The 18,831-nt window shown below is 37.8% G+C and overlaps 2 long non-coding RNA genes across 2 annotated transcripts in view; one reads left to right on the top strand and one right to left on the bottom strand.

Annotated features, from left to right (window-relative positions):
• The window catches only part of LOC101751140, a 119,405-nt gene that overhangs the window by 25,254 nt on the left and 75,320 nt on the right, over positions 1 to 18,831 (bottom strand). The gene's annotated exons all lie outside the window — the stretch shown is intronic.
• LOC112532117 overlaps positions 1 to 18,831 on the top strand; it is a 214,778-nt gene that overhangs the window by 173,379 nt on the left and 22,568 nt on the right. The gene's annotated exons all lie outside the window — the stretch shown is intronic.

Here is an 18,831-nt window from a genome sequence, read left to right as displayed (position 1 = left end):
AAACAGCCTCCTTCTAATATCAGTCTGACTGCTGACAGCCTCCCAGGCTGCTGCCAGTTTTCCTTCTCTAATTGGTTCCTCAACATCCAGCCATTTTGTTTATGAATCTGCTTTGTCTTCTAGTTAATTTAACCTGCTTCAAAAGTCCTGTAGCATAACTGGCCAATTGCTTAGCAATTAGCAAATAATGATTATGACTTTTCTTCCATAAAATCCCTGCAGTCATGACCAGGTTTTATTTTCATTTACAGGCATTCATAGGTATGATTTAAATGCAGTTTGAATCTGTTTTTACAGGTTTCAGTGCCAAAGTCCACTTGAGAGTGATGCTGTACCATCAGCATGTTTTTACATTGTAAACTGCAGTGTGACCTCAGTGTCAGTGACACAAATGCACAGCAATAGTGCATACTGTGAATACTATGACGTCCCAGCTCCTGACAGGTACTGATGCCTGTTGCCATGGCACTGGCTCAGATTCCTGCCAATCCTGAGCTGCAGACTGTGGCTCTTCCTGCGTCCAACTGTCAGTGTGTTGCAGAACGTTTACCTCTGACATCAGAGTACGCAGCCTTTTTCACTGACAGTCTCAATGTCTGGCAAAACAGGTGCAGATGCAATGCACATATTTTCTCAAAACATTTGTGCATCTGATCTGTAGTATTAGTCTCTTTGCAAATATGGAAAGAGAGATCCACTACTGTAGAACTGATTTGTGCAAGTAAGGCCAAATGACACATATTCTCTAAAGTCCAAGAGATCCAAGATGCTTCTTGTGCCACTCAAGAGCAGGGATGTTAAGGCAGAAAAATGAACCAGAATACAACATTCAGTAAGCATAAAGTAAGGGAGCTAAGGAACTACAGATTATCCATTAAGCAGAAGCCATTACATGGACATAATGCCTATGTTACGTGTGAATTCCAGGATATTCCCAGGTATGAATTTTTAGGTACAATATGAAGCACAAAACTTTTTTTTTTCTGGAAGCTCCTTTGAGTCCAGAGGAGGATGACATGCACCCCCTGTGAGCCTGTCTCTGCTGTTGTGAAAGGAACATGGAAGGTCTCAGATGCATTTAGAGGAACGACAGAAGGACAGAAGTTGTTAAAAATGTGCAGCAGCAAACTCTCAAGGGCGCAAGGGTTCTCCATTAAGGCCAAACCACCTTGTAGATCCATATGCCAATCATGTGAGAATCATGTGGGCCAAACACAGGCTGTGTGTGGAAAGATTTGAATTTAGCAAGATGGTAACAGCCCTGTGGATTTTATACCTGAATAATCCAGAATGAAGTGAGAATAACAGCAGCAATCAAGATATATAAAACTCTTAGACTACTGTATTGGTTTTCCAGATGCATGCCATGTTAAATGAAGTTAAAATGAGGAAACTTGTGATTTCATGGGCCTTTCCTGCTTCTTTTCCTCTTGTTGTGGCTGGGATGATGCTCCTTTGTAGACTTAATGCTCCAATAGCAATGAGAGGAAGTGCTGGAAGCAGGTCTCACTTTTCACTTTCCTTTTGCCCTGCTTGCACCTATGGTGCTCCTCTGAGCATTGGTGCTGTGCTGCAATAGAACACTCATTGGTGGAAGGGATGGAGGAGAAAAGGGTTCTCCTCATCTTGTGCTCAGTCTGGAAGTCCCAGGGGAGCAGATGTCAGTTGCGCTAACAAGGTCACACCCGCTCTGGCAATGAGGTCAGTGAGAACAGAAAGAATTAATTTCCTGCCATCCACAGAATATTTATACATATATATGTACATATTTAAATACTTATCTTCAGAGGAAATCGTGTGCCTCTGTCTTTTGGGAATTCACTTCTGTTTTACTGGCTAGGGATAGGAGGGGCCAAAGTAGATGAGTACTATGTTCGCATTCTGGAAATTCCGAGCTCTAGACACTGATAGAAATGGAAAGAATAACTTTTGTAGCAACTCTTTCTTAAACAGCTCTCATAAGCATTCATCTTTCTTGCACAGACTTGCTTTTCTATTGTATTTCCTGTGCTTTCCCAGCTGCCTGTATGTTGTAGGTTACTGCCTATATGCTTCTCCAACAAGTTTCCTAGCATTTTTTGGGGGTTCCAAATAGTACCAGAAGTTCTGGCAGTTTGTGGGGGGGAGGTTAATTACAGTTATTAGTCTACAAAATGTAAACTGAGGCAGAGAAACTTTCAGACAAGACAATTTGCAGGAAAGCAAACAGAAGCCTGGAATCCTGCTTTCCTGTTTTAACCCCTAGACCACAACAAGAAGCAGCATAATGTATTCTGGAGCTGAACAACGAATTCTGCTGGCAAGTTCTGTAAATCTCATGCTTTTTGTATTCACTAACCCCTAAGCTAATGGCTTCCTTGGGCTTTGTGTGCACACTCCTCAGGGGTGTGTGCACAAGCCAAAAAGGAGGGAAAAGAGATGACTGTAAATACTTGGCTCTACTGTGTGCATTACATCTGTCACAAGGGAAACAGTGAGGAAGGTCTGAAAAATGCAAACCAATGCAGTTAATACTGGCCAGAGTTAAAGCAACACTTTCAAAGACTCCTTTTAGTATTGCTTCTGCAAGAGATTTTTCTGTCCATGCAGAATATAAGCCTATGGTTAGTAGCAGGACAAAAAAATAAATAAAGGAAATGTTACCTAAAAATGCCAATTCAGCACCTATATAACCCAACTATATTTACACAATTTAGTCCAGAAATCAATAGTGGTGCCACAGAAATAATGCACAAATTCGTATCTTCAAAACTAGTTTTCATAATAATAGCTTCATTATGTTCCAGAAGAGAATGGTAACAAACTGCAGAATGAAAACTGAGATGGAAGTGAGGGAAGAAAACATCCAGCCAAAGGAAAAGGAAAAAGTATGGCCATAACAGCACACTATAGAAGTCTTGCATACTCTGCTTAACGCAGATCTGTTGACCTTCAGAAAGGCTTCTTGCTTAAGTAAGATTCAGGAGGTAAAAGTGAGAGAGTGACAGTTTTGCATTGGCTGTATCCAATTCCTTGCCTGATAAAGGAGCAAATAAAGTAGACAGTGCAGTCCTCAAAAGAATTCACATCACTTATTTTATAACCAGCCTCTTACTTGCTGCTAGCTTTGATTTCATCTGGGAGCCTCCCTGCTGACTTGAGAAACATGGGAACTGAGAACATTAAGATCACCTGCCATATTTTATAGAGTTGTGTTGAAGAACATCTGGTCCAGCTCACTTCTGTGCTGTAAACATTATCATTAACCTCAGGTATGAACTTGAAAGAAAATTTTCCTGTCTCCAAAACTGTGTTTCATTTTTAAAAGTCACAGCTGGAAGTAACTATACTCTTTTATGGGATATTTAGCTGCTGATCTGCATGGACAACTCATTACTAGAGCCTAACTGATGTGCCTTCTGCTCCCAGGAAATACCTGTCACCAAAGGGATTTATTGACAGTAGCTGTGGGAGCATGATAACCCTGATACATGAGATTTTCAGACTAACTGATTTCAAATGATTGGGGCTTCTAAGAGTAGCAAGGGCTTTAGTGAAACCTTTAAGAAAACCTCATGAGGTGTCAGAACAAGAGCTATCACTCTTTTGGAGATGTTTCATCTCAGGGTCTCTGTAAAGTGAAAACTAGAGATATAAGAGAGTTATGCTTCAGCAAGGCATGTACATAGTGTTTTCCTGTTTGTAGTGTTGTCCTGCCAGACAGGGTCAGGATCTCACATGTATGACAATGAAAACACTGCCGTATGTCCAGACTGCACAGTATATTCATATGTGATGCAGAGGAAGGAATCTCACCATGGGTGTGCTCCCACCCTTCCATCACTCTGTGATCAGGAATGTGCTGAGGAGCCAAGTGGGTGTCTGAGGAGGATGGCTGAAGCATAACAGAATTGCACAAAAATAGCATAGAAATGGTGAGAGAATGTTTTGCATTAGGCAGAATGTATCCTTTCTTTTTTTTCCTTTCCTTTCCTTGAAAGATTTTCAGATCTTTGATACTCCCATTTCCTGCCTCTTTAGGTCAGGCAAAGAGCCAAAACATTTTTATGAAAACAAGAAGTAAAAATACAATGAGTTTGAGTTAACAGTATTTCATACATGAAAGCACATATTGCACATGTCCATCAAAGTTCAGCCAAAACTCTGAGATGAAAAGGCATGAAGAGAAGAATTGGTTGTGGAAATACACAGCTCTCCAAAATGAATGTTTTCACCTGTTTCTTTGGAAAGGCATTCATACTTAAGGTAAACATACACACTTAATGTAAACAAATCAGAGCTGGTGTCTAAGTGGAGCATATCTGAAAGTTGCCACAAAGGACTGGATCTGCCTATGCAGTTGCTCAACAGTCAGTATTTAAAATGCAGTGATGGTATATGTGGAACACTTTTTATTTCATTGTTTCCTGATGGGATGAAAAGCAGCTTGTTTGACTGCTCGTATACCGAATGACACTTATCACTAACCACTCTGTGATTCTGTGAATTTGTCAATGCATGTTAACCTCGTGAGTCTCATGGAATCTCCCCGCAGAACATTATTTCCTATCAGAGAATATTTCAATTGCTTTCTTGATGGTGACTCACTTTCTTTGGCACACATGGAGTAGAAGAGGAGAAAGCAAGATCAAGACAGAACTTAAGGTAGAACTATTTTCAACAACAGTCATGGGTAGAAACTGAAGTTTGTAAGGAATTGCTGATGTCAGTAGTCCCTGCTCCCTTTGTAGTAGTATCTTAATAGAATGCTGTCGCTCTATTCTAAAGGAAAAGTCAACTTTTTTTTTTTTTTTTTTTGAGAACAAAATTATAGGTTAAACAATTGTTGGTGTTTTGAGTGCTAACATCTGACAATTACATGCAGAAATGGGTGTGTTACAACAGATCCAGTGACTGTTGAAAAGGCAGCTTCTCTTTGACAAGTTTCTTTGCACTATTTTCATCATTTTTCCCTTCACATAACATTCATTTTCTTGCATGTAAGACATGTAACAAGACGGATCTAGCCATCTATATTTACAGTAAGTTCCTGGAAAATGCAGTGAAGCCAACAGCAGTTCTTTTGCTTTTGGGTCATACTGTGATTAGGAAACCTAGAAATACTTCTTTTTCATTTAGCCCCTCTGGTGAAAGTTATTTTCATAAGCTTGACTGGAGGTAAAAGGCAGATGGTGTCAACAGCTCCATTTCTCCTGAGGAAACTATTCTCAACCCTCTAATGCCACCGCTGGCTTTTGTTTCTAAATGTGGGTCCCTCATAAATTACCATATTCCTCAAAAGTTTTAAATTCCCCTTGTTTCCTCTCTTTGTGTCTTATGCATAGCAGAGGCCTTCACGTACTTGCAATGAAGGATGATGACAATTCCTTTCAGGACAGGAATGTTCCCAAGGAAATGGACTGCTCCTGGGCCCCAGGGAGGCAGGGAGCAGAGCAGGAAGTGCTGCAATAAACAAAGCAAAGTCTCTCTAGCAAAGGCAATGCCACCTGTGAGGGAGAGATGAACAGGATGCGAGTGATGCACAGGAAGTGATGCAAGCAGGAAATATGAAAGCCAAGTAAAGAGATTTCCAAAGTAAAACAGGAAAATGGTTGAAAGAAAAGAAAACTAAATGACGTGGAAAGAGATGATGGAGTTTTGTTGTGTTTTGTTTTCATTTGGGCTAATAGTAAAGCTGTGGCAAAACAATTGAGGTGTGTTTCCAAATTGATATAAGCCTGCAGGTTACATACCAGGTCTTGAAGAGGCCTTCAGAAATGCTGTGTAAAATGTTAATGGTTTATATTTGTTCATTTGTTCATTGCAGTTGTATGTACACAAAGCCTAATAAAAATTATGTGCTATGAAAGTGTCTTTTTAAATAGGCAGAAATAGGAGATTTATTTTCCTTACCATAAAATCCCTTACATGACAAACTATCAACATAAAAAATTCTGTCTCATACCAGTGATTTCAACAAATTTGCATCCAAATTTTACCATTGTCTGTGTGGTTGGAACTAGGCTCAGTATGTTCTGCAACACGCTTTAACTTCAACATGATGCGGACTGAATCTTGACATATGCTACATCATATTTTTAGAGTTTAAAGTAGCTCAGGAGTGTATTTCTTTCTTTCAGCTAATTTTCAATGCTACTAGTATGTAACTATAATTATGCAGTTATTCTATTCCCAAGGAAGACAAACAAAACCAATATAGTTTTGGAATTATACAAAACTGTAGTATTCAGGAAATGGCATGCACTAGTCAATAGTACACACTACTACATTTACTACCTTTGAAATATGACATCATCATTTGCTTCACTTCCTTCACACAGTTTATAAAAACACATTATACTAAGATCACAACATTACTAGTGTCTCAAAAGTATTATCTGTACAATTTTAATCAGTCATATTAAGCTTATCTGAGCCTTCACATAAAAACATGGTAAAAAGTAATCATATTGTCATTTTCATTATTATTGAAAATATGTACACTGCACTACTAATGTTCTTAATGCTTCAAGAAAAAAAGGGTCAATATTAATTTCTTATGTTGAGGTAAATCTGAAGGGACTACATCGCTAGAGCTTTCTCCACTTCCACTGTTTTTCTGTATAGAAGCTGATATACAAAATCCATTCAGGGCCCTGAGCTGCTGCAAATTGAACTTTCTGATTATTGGAAAAAACAAAACAAAACAAAACAACAACAACAAAAAACAATCACAGGACTTTATGAAAAAGCAAAAAAGGAGGTGGTGATTGCAACGTACAGACTCTAATACAAGCATATCACAAGATGGAGCCAAAGAGACTGGATAGGAGAACTTGAATAAAAAGTCTAAGTGTGAAGAAGAAAACAGTTCTTTCCTAGCTTGTAAGTAGGAAGAAATCCATAGTCTTCAAAGAGCCATTTTCCAGCACTGCTATAATTCATATGGTCATATGATGAAACAGACATTTTCAAGTATGCAAAACACAGCTGAAAAGCAAGATGTGGTCTTATGTAACCGGAACACTGAGTATTAAATTTTGGAAGTTGCTTTTAAAATAAAATAAAAAACAATTACATGCCATTAATTAGACTGCTTGCTCAGAAGACAACGGGTAAGGACCCAGCAAAAGGAAGAAATGGGCTTCAAACCCTAATATATCTCGAGGTACTTTCATACACCTGTTGAGTTAATATCTGATTTGTGCAAGGTGTGGGATAATATAAATTAATATTCTCCATTTACAATGAACTAGCAGTACAGCTTTGTGAACTCAGCTCCTAGAGCACCTCAACGATGAAATAAGAATTTGCCTTCAGTGTTTACACAGCCTATTCCTGTTTCACTCATATAATTGTGTTTGACCTCATTTCTGAACTGGACCTCATTTTGACTTAAAACCACTCTTCCAGGGGTTCATGTGAGCTGCATTTTTTGAAAGGGTCAAGGTGCTCTCCAGAAGAGAGGGAAATGAGCAGGAGACATGGCATTTCCAGTGGAAGAGGTCTTATTTGCAAAGCACATGTTTTAGACATTTGTTTGCTTTGATTTTGTTGGTGATATGATAAGCCTGAGGTGTAGACAGACTGTACATATTACTACCTGATAAGAATATTACGATTTTTTTTTAAATGCTGTGAATATTTCTGAGAAAAAGGATAGTTTTGCCACTTGTGAATGATGCCTCTTGGCTTTAGTACTGGCAAAGCAAACCAGCCTCAAGGATTGTGATGTTAATTCAAAGTCTCTATCTGAAACTCCTCATTTTCTAAAATCTGGTTCCTTTGGCTTAATGTGTTCAGATTTGTACAGATCAAAGGTCATTTCTGTTTGATGACTTCTTAACAGATTGTACAAAATGGGTTTGACAGATTCAGTTTAATTTCCAGGAGAACACAGAATCAGGATACAAAAAATGCCCGCTACTTTGAGCCTTGTTTTGCAAAGAGCCACTTTGTTGAAGTATTTTTCATGCTTTGGACAGAGAATGTTCCTGGCCTGGGAGGTGCCCTTGTCTGCTCAGACCACAAAACCTTTGAATAAATATAAGCTCTGTTTATCAGAACTGCCAGTTCAGAACCTGAAGCAAGTCCTAACTGTCCCCCAAGTTCATTGACTCCGTTCCCTGTAGCAACAGATACATCAGTATTCAAGTAAAATTATAATAACACACACACTCTCACATATATGTATGTATATGTATGTATATAGCTCTCCTAACAGCAAACTTATGTAGAACAGATTGCAGCAGTAAGCGGCAATCAGGTGTTTGTGTACCCGGGTTGTAACTTTTTGTGAGTCTTAATGTTATCTAGTTAATTCAGCTTATATTGATCTGGGGGTAGATTTGTTCTTCTGAAGGCAAAAAACAAACAAACAAACAAACAAAAAAACAAACAAGCCAACCAAACGAAACCAAACCAAACAAAAAAACCCACCAACAATACCAAAAAAGAACATAAACAAAACAACTTAGAATCATAGAATATTTTGGGTCAGAAGGAACTCACAGATGAAATAATATTTTAATGTAAATTCATGGAGGAATATTGTAGGTGCCTGGGGGAAATTGCTTTGCTTCGGCCCAGTTTTCATTTCTGTCATGGTTCCTTTATGATTCTTGCTTACAGAAAACATTTCTGTGGCTTCAGCCTACATCATGTATCAGGTACCTATCCATGATATGAGATTAAAGCCCAGACCTAGTCCTGTTCTTGGCACAGGATTATCATAGCATTTCTTACGTAGAGATGAGTGTTAGAATTAATACTCAGAAAGTGCCAGGTGCATTAGCTTGCTGGGTTTTAATCACTACACTGTTGCTGTTGATCCCTTTCTTACCTCTGTGGAGATGTATGGCAAAAAAAAAGCTGTCTCTATCTTGGTCTCAGTAGCAGAACAAAATGATTCCTGTTAGGGTTATATAACTCATGCTTTATTTCAAGGGTGTCCCATGTGGGCAATAGATTGGATATGAAGTTATTTTTATTTTCACATATCCATCTGCCACGATTCATGTTTTATCAAAGCAGTTTACATGATTCCCAGCAAGGCTGTGAAAGAGCATTGGTTTCTGAAGTTACCATGGATACCAAGCAACAAGTTTTCATTCTATGACGTGATAATTTTTTACAATTCTGTCTCAATTTATTTTTTTCCTGAAACTAACTTCTTCATCCAGTTCTCAATCTCAACTTGTGACAAAACCTTGACAAAAATGACTGAGTGATCTGAATGAGAGGATTGTAATGCATGTAACCACAACAGGAACAGCACATGACCAAACCGTGTATATGTCATTTTAGTTGGGCTGAAATCAGCGAGTACGCTCGGTGTTTTTCTGTCAGCAAAGGTAAAATGTATTTCCCTTGATTATGGCCCCATGCTCATTAAAGATTTCCCTGATGCTTTTTGAGAGGGTATGCTTTTTTCTTTATGTTCTTGTCAGGAAATCTTTCTTCCTTTCACACTCAGAGTGCTGCAGGCCAATTGTGTGTCAAGATGCCTCTTTCCTTTACAGACCCGAGCAAGCTCTTTGTTAATGTGAATTAGTATTCCAGTTAATAACAACTGAACCCTCATACGTATCCAATGTCACACAGCCCTTTGCTCTACAATACCAGCTGCCCTTTTCTCCCAGAGAATATCTTACTGCATTTCAGTGGTGGTGTGCATATAGTAGTATGAGTTTGTAAAGTGCTTTGGGATCCATCTTGACAAGCACTGCTTTATAAGTGAAAGCTGTTATTAACTGTTAGGAGAGGTATGATCCTTCTGAAATTCCATATGTGCCTCCTTTAGCCAGCTTTAAGAGTTTTCAGAGACCCTTTTCCTTCCTCTTTTTCTTGACTTTTTAGACAAGATATGAGATCTGTGATTTATCAGCACTGAGATTTAGTTGTTGTACAGCAATATGTCTTAAAATATGTTCTTCCAAAATGTGCTGCAAATGGAGTTGTGATAAATCCAGTGAAAGCTGAAGGCAAACAGGTTCCTTCTGAAAAACTTGACTTTAATATTTGACTAAGCCCTTCTGCTCATTGAAATAAATTCTGGACAGATAAATGCATTTACTTATGTAGGAGAGCTCAGTCACTTTACTAGGGCATATAATTTTTGTTCAAATTTAATGAAAGTGAATTTTTTTTTATATATAAGAAAGTTTACTACTGTCATGAAAAGATCTGTAAATTAACATCAATTTAAAGATAAATAAAAGCTACAGGCTCAGAAATATTTACAGATGAGTAGAGGTAAATTAGTTTGTGAGACAGTAGCATGAGGATGGTAGGGAAATCGTTAACCACAATGTAAAAAAATCTTTCGTGTGCAAACCTGATGTAGCTAATGTCTACCTGTAATCCTCTACCTCCCTATCTGAGCTGGCTTTACCCTGGCCTTGACATCAGTGGGCATAGCTTCACTGGTGAACTCATGAAAGCTGTGGGAGCTAGCATGTATTGAGCAATATTTTCTTTGCAGTACTCCATCTTAAATAGACACAGACAAGTCCAAATTAGCAAGTCCTAATCAGCATGTCCAAACTATACACTAAGTTCTCCTGAATCCTGAAATGGACTAAACTTTGTCCTTCTCAATGAGTAAGACAAAATTCTCTCTGTTTTAAACAAGAAAGCACTAATGTATGAAAAGTATTGCCCAAACCATCCTTAGGCATATGCAGTCAAAGAAATTGGTTGGAGTCCATCTCCTCTCTAGACATACATGAGGTAGAGTAACTCTCTTTTTAACAGGAGAAGGCACCTATGAATGGAATAATGGCACCTAATCTGGAAGGAGGCAGAGTAGCAGGAGGCTGAAGGAAACTGGGGGGAGACAGGAAGAGTGTGAAAAAAGAAAAAAAAATGTAGTGGAGGAATATATGGAATTAGAGCCCTGACAGGACAAGGAGAAGGTCTGATATAAAAATGGGTTAGCTGACTGCCTGAGATTCAAGACTAATGTTGAGCTATTTCCTTTGTGAAGCACTTTTTCTTTACACTCAATTTGTTAAATTGATTATAACACAATTACCAACCCACTAGATAGCAGGATGTTTCTTATACTTGTCTCTCTCTGCTAACTCCCAAATGAAGCATGAGCTGGCTGTTTGCCAACATAAAATTAACAATAATTTTCTGGCTTTTAAAATAAATATTTGAAGCTGTTAAGCTGTGGCAGAGAATGCTAAAAGCAGCTCAAAACAAGATCAATTCAACATGAATGCTTCTAAAGGAGAGAAACACTTCATCTATGGTTATTCTTACTTTGTTTTAAGAATACCTTGTGTAAATCAGTAAGCTTTTTAAAAACCTGTAGTCCAGCTGGAAGCATTTTTCTTCTTGGAGAAGGGTTCTGTTTCAACAAAGCTATTTATGTGGTTCAGTGGGAGGTACTTTAAGGCTTGTCTCTATTTACAGTCTTGACTGGTGTAGCACACTTGTTTAGCACATACTTTTGCCTTACCTCTCCTGCTTTGAGATGACCAAATCAGTGTAGTGAACAATATGAATGACAGGAAGCAATGACATGTCAGTCTCGTATTTGATGCAAGCTGCTGCTGAAAAGGCAAAAGAAAATCAGTCTGAAAAGAAAACAACTTACCACTGCATTTCCATTTAGTAATAACCACAATTTGATGACTTCTACAAAGTCAACCAATAATGATTAGCTATGGAGAGGTGCTTGTGCCCTTCAGTCTTCCTGATGGCAATTAATGCATTTTCCAAATCATTTTGCTAGAGTGATTAGTGTTTTTTTCAGTGCAACTGAAAATATTTTCTTTGTCTTTTTTATTCCAACAGGTCTTCTTCTCTGATTTAAACTATAGTTGCACTTCCTAATATGAATTTGATGATCATCGTCTGTACCAGTAGCCCAAAAAAGAGGAATTCAGTAATTCTTTCATTAAATAATGCACAAAATAAGTTCTTGTGATTTTCTTTAAGAGTTTCAATTAAACACTTGATTTTTAAAGCTATCTGTTCTGGCAGCTAAAATCCACTGACAGTGACAGTATTTTCACATGCTGCTGCTAGTGCTCTTCAAGTCTGACTTCCAGAGATAGTTTCTCAGCATATCTCCAAGACCAACCTTCTAAAGCATTTTGCTCAATTAGGACTTGAATTTATAGATACTCCTATAGATGACAATGATGTTTATACATTCAGTACATATACATACTTTAAATAATCTAAATATTGCTTTATCGTTTTGGATGATAAAAACATGCTACTCCCAGATTCCTGGGTGACGGAGGTATGTGCCAAGCATGACACTTTCATAATATGTGACTGAAGATGTCTCCCTTATTTCCTCTGTCCCAGATTTATAGTATTTTAAAGCAGCAGACATATTCCTGTTCATTATACGTTTGTTTTTCTTTAGTTGTGCAAAAAAATATTACCAGCTCTTATTGATTGATACTGTTTACTACTCTGTAATTGACAGGACAACAATCAGCCTCATGAAGACAGCAACAGACTCATCTGTATCTTCCCGTACCATTTCTCCTTCCAGATTACTCACTTATCTACTGCAAACGGTTCTACAACAGATGATGATACTGCTTTAGACATAAAATTATTTTTCTTGCTTTCCTGTATTTTGCTGATATAGTGTGATATTTGTAACATTGCATTATATAGCAGCTTTAATACTGCAGGTGCTTGTCTCTGAATGAAACCTTTTCCTGGTTTATTCAGTTCATTTTCATTCTACAGTTCTATGTATCATCTTCTGTCGATATGTAAACCAATACTCCTTGATGTTGTTGTCATATGCCCACTTCCTCAGCCATGCTTAAGGAATAATAAAATTCTTTTTTCATTTCAGAGAGTTGTATCTTACTCTTATATAAAGTAACAGTAGAAATAGTTAGAAAAGCTTTTGTTTCCATCTATATTTGGAAAAAATAACAAATATTTTCATTATTAATGAAGAACATTTAGTTTTGGAACATGTTTTTCATATTTTTCATCAGTCCTGTTTCATATTATGATGTACTATAGACACAGTTTGGTAGAACAAAGTTTTATGCTACTCCCTTGTTTCTAAACTCTACTTAAGAGTTCAGTGCCTTGCAAGGATATATTTGAAAATTAAGGACCACTAAATCATAGAATCCTTAAGGTTGGAAAATGCCCAGAAGATAATCTAGTCCAACCATCACTTAATGGTTTTAGAAGATTGGATTCAGTGTGTTTAAAATGGTACATGGCTTCAATATAAAATTAAAAGATTTTCCAAAAGTCTCTTTATAATCTAACAAAAGAGGACAAATATAGCAAGCCTCTATGATCAAAACATTGAGAATATTGAATATTGCAATGATACATTACCAAATCACATTCAGAGGAACATCAACTCTGCAATAGATTTGTCTGGTTCTCTTTTTACAAGTATCACACTCACATTCTTCTTGATTGAATTACATCTGATCTTAACCTACCTAACCTTTTCCTCTACTAATTGTGCAATTGGCAAATATTTGGAACGTGAACAGACCTTCACTAATGTATGAGAGCTGCTTCAAAAGAAATGCCTCCTATTTTATTCTGTTGACCCACAGGTTCAGAGTCATATTCTGGTGGTGTGGCAGTAGAGTTGAACCTTCCCTTCAATATTCACTTACATTTTGTTGCCATGGGACTGACAGCCACAGAGGGGCAGTCTGACAAAATGGCGTCTGATGCGGAAGTGGGTATAAAGCAAAGGTGTATCACTGAATTCCTCAATATAGAAAAAATGGTATCCGTTGACATTCATCACCACTTGCTGAATGTTTATGGAGACCAAAGAGTGGATGTGAGCACAGTGAGGTGGTGGATGTTTTATCACCGGTCACAGTGACATGAAAGACAAGTCACATTCCAGATGGCCATGCAGATTTTTTCTGAGCACAGCATGAAATTTCTTATTTATCACTGGCAAAAACACATAGTTATTGGTGATTACTATGTTGAAAAAAAAATATTTTGTAGCTGAGAATTTTCTCTATCAGATAGTGTTATGCTCTTTGTATCTGCTGTAGTTTCCACAGTAATAAATAGGAGGCATTACTTTTGGAACAACCTACATAGTTAAAGATTCTTTTTTTCCCCCTATTTGCTGATCTTCTAACTTCTTGCTATTTAAAAATCTAAGGACCTGCTGTAAAGACAAACTACTTGTGTCACCGAGAGCTGCTCAGAGCATTATCAAAAAAAGCCATGAGATGCATGTTTCAGTCATCTCATGCACTTGGTGCTGTATACTTTGTTCCACTGCGACCTCAGCTCCTGATTACTATACCCCATTTAACTGTTATTACAAGTTCTTATCCTTATAGAAAAAGAAAAGTTCCAAAGAAGGAAATATTACATCAGATTTTTTAAAAAAAATTTTTTACATATTATACAGCAAGTCGTGAGAATTCAATGAATAGTTTTTGTCCTTCCTTTTGTTAACATCTCAATAACTCTATTCTGTTCAACTGTGCAATCAAGTGAAGTGTATACTCAAACCCCTACTATCCACTGTAACCTTCTATCTGACTTTGACCATGTTTCATAGTATTCCAGATACTGCATTTCATTGTTCAGGGTCTGGTCTAGCTATTTGGTAATGTACAGCCAAAGAATTTATGTAAGTTCCTCCCTCCCATGAAAATTTGAGTGGCTAATCAGAAGATGCACTGTGAAAATCAACAGTGTTTTTAGGATGGATCTTTCTCCTTTTCTAGAAGTCATTTGGACAGATGCACTGTTTGTCCATGGGAAAGAGAAGTCAGAACTCCAAAATATTGTTCTGAGCACCTCCTTTCTCCTTTTGTGTTGCCTTCTTCACCCTCTGTTTTTCCTTTCCTCCCTTGGCCTTTAGATTAAAAAATAGAGCCTCACACTCATTTACTTACACCCTGATTGCTTTCTCTCAGAGCATCTATTTTTCATGGCGATCACACATTATATTTCCTTGTTCTACCATCCCATTCTTCATTCTTTCAGAACAGGATGTGAGAATCAGAACTGACAAAAACTCTTTAGAATTCTCCTTTCAAGACAAAAAGATAAATTTATGAGTAATTTCATATTCTGAAGTGAAAGATTGGTTAATACTGCATAGAGATCTCAACAGGCAAATTAAATTTGATTATAGATGTGGGAAAGAATCAACTTCCTCTTTAGGACTTTCAGGTTATAACAATTACATAGTAATTGGTTCAAGACAGCAAGTTCATAACTGAGGGCTCATGGCTATTTATTTTTAGAAAAGACCCAGGGAAGGCATCTTTAAAGGCTACTTCCCACAGGGATGTGTACTGTGGTGTCTGTGTCAATAAATGATATGATTTTATCTGTCCGTTCTGAGCCTGGAAGTAAAATCACAAAGTTTTGCATCCACAAAACTTTTCCAGTCCTTTCTTGCTCTCATGCATGGAAAAGCTAAATGCAAGGGTACAGATTAAATATATGCTAAAGATAACTAAAGATGAGTAGGTATATAGATCAGTAGCCAGCCCATATAATACACTATATTACATATATATAGTATATTATATATACATATATATAATATATTATATTATATATATATATATTACACTATATTAATTGAACATAGTTTTGAATATACTTTAATTTAGTGCGTATTTACATATTTTTTTTCATATTCTAGAAAATGCACTTGTCTATCCGTCTCTGTAAGTTGGTTAATATACTTCTGTGACTTCTGCTTTTCTGCTGTTCAAGAGGAAGTTCTGACCTTGCTGGAGTCAAATAAAAAAAAACTATTCTCTCCACTGAGGTCAGAATTTCACCTGGCTGTTATTTTGTTTTCAAAAGTTCGCTTTCAACAGTAGTGTACAGATGCTTGCAAGTTTTGAGAAAGTGTTGCTTAACTATTAGATAATAACTTTCTCAATTAATGCCCTATATGGAACACCTTTTTACAGATGTTTTAGCTGTAGGTATACCTCAGTGGATATTTCCTGTCAAGCAGAGTATTATTATCAAGAAAAAAGTTATGAAAGAGTTGAAGTCTGCCATTTCAGAAAACTTTATTCTCCAGCTTTTACAGCATGCTCATTTTCACAGGCTACAAATTATTTTCTCTTCTTCTCTTAAAAAGAAAAAAAAAAGGGGGGGGGGGGGGGGGGAATAAAAAAAAAAAAGAAAAGACTGTTGTAAGACTAAGGGTAATCCCCATTGGGCTTGACATTTTTCCAGAAGAAATTAAGAGCAGAATTCATCAAACATTAATGTTAAGAAGTCAGAAATTCTGGAATGTTTGTTCAAAGTCCCAAGACCCTAAGCAAACACTGTCATCCTGCCGGGCTCCAGCCGAAAATCGGAGCCAAAATAAACAGAGGCAGAAACTCCATCTGACTGATCCTGTGGAAACAGCTGTAACCACTTAGGTGGAAAACCACCTCAAATTCTTCTCCCAGAAAACACTGATGACATGGGAGATGGCAAGCAGGAAAGCTCTGTCAGAATCTCTCTTCAGCTGTGGTCAGGAAAATATTTTCTTTCTCCCCAACTGTAAATACAGGGGTTCAACCCTGGTCACAATAAAATGCAGCTACATAACTGTTAAATGCCTTCTATTTCTTGTCCTTTTCTAATTGCATATTACTTAATGTTTGATTTTAAAATCTCTTCCACAATGGTCTATCTGCTAGGAAAGCTATTCTTCTACAGAAAAGCAGTGTTTGTATCCCAAAGTGTAATATGAGGAGTCTTTTGACGTTTGTGTTGAGATTGCAACTTACGAAGTTGTATGAAACTTTGATTTGGTGAAACAAAGACAGTATTCAGACTAAACACCTTCTGTTCAGCTTTTTTATTATTATTCTCTTTAGAGGGCTTTTGTCAAGTGCTATTTGGCAGTAAGATAGGAAACTTTTCAAGTAATAGCAAACATAAACAAAGCTGAAGAAAAAAAGAACTGCTTGGGTTGTCCATGCTGCAGATGGCTTCCCTGAGGAATCTGACAGGTACAGGAAACAGCAAGAAAGGAAGAAACAGTGATCACTGACTTGTAACAAGAAAAGAAGTCTGTATAGCTGCCTCCATGCTTCCCCATTATGTAAAGTAATGGTTGAGAATACTGGATTTTTAAGGTCAAGTAGTGACCACATCAAGAACAGTCTGCTTTCACATCTTGTTTGTTGCCAGAGGCAATGATTATGGATTCCCTATTTTTATAGGAAGATGGTGTTCATATTTCTGAATTTTCCTCTCTGGGCTAGGAATTATATTTAGTTTTAGCTGAATGGCTAACTTAGCGCAAGTACATAGATAGCAACATTTTAAAATGTTACTAACAAGGAAAAATCATTGCAATTTCTTGCATTCATCAAATCTGTTTGCTATCTACTTAACTGCAGTTCCTTTCAGCTATTTTTCCTGTTCTTCAGTTACAGACATTTTATTTTCATTCTTTCTCGGTGTATAACAGTGGCCTTTTCTACCAACATACTTTTTCAGAGTAATGTTTTCAAGTAAGATACGGGAAGACTAAGAAAGGTATTTGTTTTGATCAGTATGGATGAATACACCAAGAGCAACTTCATTTATTTCATCAATTACATTTTACTAAACTAATGTTTAACTAATGTAAACTAATGTAAATGACTTTTCTTTTTCTGCTTGAGCATTTCACTGAATCACACAGAATCACAAGGCTGGAAAGGACCTACAAGATCTAGTCCAACCATTCTCCCATTACCATTGCTACCACAAGCCACTCGACTGTATCTCGTAGCTCCTCATCCAGACGCCTCTTAAACACTGCCAGGGACGGCAACTCCACCACCTCTCTGGGCAGGCCATTCCAGTGCCTGACCACTCTCTGAGAGAAGAAGCTTTTCCTTATGTCTAATCCAAACCTCCTCTGGTGCAACTTGTGGCCATGTTTGTTGCCTGGGAGAAGAGGCCAAACCCCTCCTCATCACAACCTCCCTTCAGGAAGTTGCAGAGTGCACTGAGGTCTCCCTTGAGCCCCCTCTTCTCCAGACTAAGCAATCCCAGCTCCCTCAGCAGCTCCTCATAAGGCCCATGCTCCAGACCCCTCACCAGTTTTGTTGCTTTTCTCTGGACACGTTCCAGGGCCTCAATGTCTTTCTTGTAGTGAGGGGCTCAAAACTGAGCACAGTACTCAAGATGCGGCCTCACCAGCGCTGAGTACAGGGGCATGATTACCTCCCTGCTCCTGCTGGCCACAGTATTTCTAATGCAGGCCAGGATGGCATTGGTCCTCTTGGCAACCTGGGCTCACTGTCAGCCCATGTTGAGCCAAGCATCAACCAACACCCCCAGGTCCCTTTCCTCTTCACAGTAATCCAGCCACTCAGCCCCAAGCCTACAGCGCTGCATGGGGTTACTGTGGCCAAAGTGCAGGACCTGACACTTGGCCTTTCTACAGATGAAAGAGGCAATAATCATTCCTGTCTGGATGGCATCATCTAAGAAATTCTAGTACAATCAGAGTTGTGAGGACAGAGTTATACATATATGACAGCTTATTCCATCATTATAGCATAGCATACTTTAAACTACCCTTCCTTACCCCAAGCTTGCCCTGTTTCCCCATCAGTCTTTCTATTCATAGATCCTGTGCCTTTCTGCAGGTACTGTCTATATGTAGTAACCAGGAACTGCTTGCATAACAATGTGGAGTTGTAATAGACATTTTTTTCCATTTATCATTCCAAAAAAGAAGGGATGATACACAGAACAAGTGTATTTTAAGATATACCACAATGCGGATGAGATTCTTCAGGGATATATCTGCTTGGGTTATATGTAGAGGGATGTTCATCTTGAGATCATGTTTGAGTTATTGGTAGGAACAGCTTAGATTTTGCTCTT

This window comes from Gallus gallus, chromosome 3 (assembly GCF_016699485.2).
Source record: "Gallus gallus isolate bGalGal1 chromosome 3, bGalGal1.mat.broiler.GRCg7b, whole genome shotgun sequence".
Taxonomy (NCBI): Eukaryota; Metazoa; Chordata; class Aves; order Galliformes; family Phasianidae; genus Gallus; species Gallus gallus.
This window is presented reverse-complemented; position numbering and strand designations above follow the sequence as displayed.